The sequence below is a fragment of the Lipotes vexillifer genome, unplaced genomic scaffold, assembly GCF_000442215.2.
Source record: "Lipotes vexillifer unplaced genomic scaffold, Lipotes_vexillifer_v1.1 scaffold164, whole genome shotgun sequence".
NCBI classification, from domain to species: Eukaryota; Metazoa; Chordata; class Mammalia; order Artiodactyla; family Lipotidae; genus Lipotes; species Lipotes vexillifer.
This window is the reverse complement of record NW_006789313.1, coordinates 4,800,813-4,803,141: the sequence shown is the minus strand read 5'-3', so window position 1 is coordinate 4,803,141 and position 2,329 is coordinate 4,800,813. Positions and strand designations below refer to the sequence as shown.

The 2,329-nt window shown below is 41.0% G+C and overlaps 1 protein-coding gene across 1 annotated transcript in view; it reads right to left on the bottom strand.

The window, feature by feature from the left end:
* The window catches only part of RNASE10 (ribonuclease A family member 10 (inactive)), a 2,416-nt gene extending 1,548 nt beyond the window's left edge, over window positions 1–868 (bottom strand). The window contains exon 1 of the mRNA XM_007462552.1: window positions 820–868. The gene's annotated coding sequence lies outside the window, so the exon portion shown is untranslated. The remainder of the gene's footprint in view (window positions 1–819) is intronic.
* Window positions 869–2,329: the final 1,461 nt, after the last annotated feature.

The window sequence follows — 2,329 nt, the reverse complement described above, 5'->3', positions numbered from 1 at the left end:
AAAGAGCATGCATCTTTGTCCTGCAATGCCAGCCTCATGCCCCTAACAAAGAGAGACCTTCCCTACCAGAAAAGAATATTGCTATAAAGAACATTTTTGAGACAATTGATAATATGAGAATATTGTCAATGGAGTAGATAGGAATGTTATGTCAGTGTTTGATATAGGGAATTTGAAATTTGTGCTACAATTGTTTAAGAGAAAATCTTTGTCCTTAGAAAGAGAACCCTGAAATATTAAGGTGCAAAGGGGCATGATTAGACAACTTACTCTCCAAGGTTCAAAATAAAGATCATATGGGGAATTCCCTGGCGGTCCAGTGGTTAGGACTCCATGCTCTCACTGCCAAGGGCCTGGGTTCAATCCCTGGTGGGGAGAAGTAAAATCCCACAAGCTGGGCAGCACAGCCAAAAAAAAAACATATATATATATATATATATATATATATATATATATCATATGTATGTATGTACATGTGTGTTTATAGAGAAAGAACAAATTTTTTAATAAGGGAAAGAAAATTTTTAAATATTGTGACTGGATAAAGGATATTTAGGAGTTCTTTGTATTAATGTGGTAACTTTTCTTTAAAGTTGAAAATATTTCAGAAAAAAAAATTTTTTTTTTGGCCGCTCTGCACAGCTTGCGGGATCTTAGTTCCCCCACCAGGGATTGAACCCGGGCCCTCTGCAGTGAAAGCACAGAGTCCTATCCACTGGACTACCAGGAGATTCCCTCAAATTTTTTTAATTTTTAAAAAAGAGAATTTCCCATGTCGTTCCCTGGAGCACCAAACACCACTGTGACTTACCTACGTACCTAAATAACTTCAAAGATACTTGTGTCCTGTTTTCCAGGTTCTTCCCTCCCAGGTTTTCCTTCTCTCTGAGAAGTGCCCTGGATGCTGGTCTGCAGAAAAATGGTTATCCCCTTGTTCTCTATGTGCTCTTAAACCCAGACTTACTTCCTAAGCCCATTCCCACTCCCACTCTCCCTCCCCAGCTCTGAATAAACACACTCAGCCAATTGTCTTTTCTGCTCCCATGAACACTTTGAAGTAAGGCTACTTGGACATTGAAACAGATCCAGACATCCAAGACAGGAAATGTTTCCAGTCTGGGAAACTGCAGACAGTTTTTTTTCCCAGTCAATTGTTCCACTCCTGAGTTACACCTACTATCCTGCGGTTTATAGCAGCCTGACCTTGCCCATAAATTTCAAGGTCATTTCCTTATATTCTCCACATGTGCTTCCTTTAAACTTTTCCTGTCACTTCTGAAATGTCAAGCTCTTTGGCCTGTATTTGTGTTATCCCTCCAACATGGTTATTTTGCTTTTCGCATTTTAGAGCTCTGTCATGGCTTCATCAGAAGATTTGGTGTATTTGAGTCAATGATGAATTTTTACATATCTTTACCTATCTTTACCCAGCCCTCCATTCTCCACTCCCTCTTTCCAACCCTCAGCCAATAACTGCATATCAGGTTTTGGAAACCTGATAATTTAGTCCTAAATAAGAGAATATCAGGGACTTCCCTGGTGGTGCAGGGGATAAGAATCCGTTTGCCATTGAAGGGGACACGGGTTCAACCCCTGGTCTGGGAGGATCCAACGTGCCGCAGAGCAACTAAGCCAGTGCACCACACTACTGAGCCTGTGCTCTAGAGCCTGCGAGCCACAACTACTGAAGCCCGAGCGCCTAGAGCCCATGCTCCGCAACAAGAGAAGCCACCGCAATGATAAGCCAGAGCACGGCAACAAAGAGTAACCCCAGCTCACCACAAATAAAGAAAGCCCGTGCACAGCAACCCAACACAGCCAAAAATCAATAAATAAAATAAATAAATTTTTTTTTTAAAAAAGAGAGAATATCCAAAACAGTGCTCAGTCCCTATAGCCCAGGTGAGTAAAATCAGGAGGTTATAATGCTGACTCTACTCACTTCTTTAGCTGAAAGTGACATCATGAGATAATATTTTTAAAGCACCCTGGAGATTATTAAAGCAGTATGAAAACCCTTTCTAGACCTAAACAGGGACCTTTAGGAGGATGATTTGCTTTGTCATTCAGGCAGAAGTTTTCAAATGGTGGTCTGCGGAACAGCTTCTGTGATCTGCAAAGTCAATCAGGCTGAATTCTACAGTGTTGATGTTGATGATTTACAATAATAATAATAACAACAACTAACCATTATTGAGCACTTATTTCATGCTGGGCATTTATTGCATTTCACCCTCACAATTTGCTCCTGCTATCCCTCTTTGGTGTCCATTCTGCGCATTCATTCTGACGAGGTCTGTATGCAACAAGAAGGCAGAGTAAAGGGGCC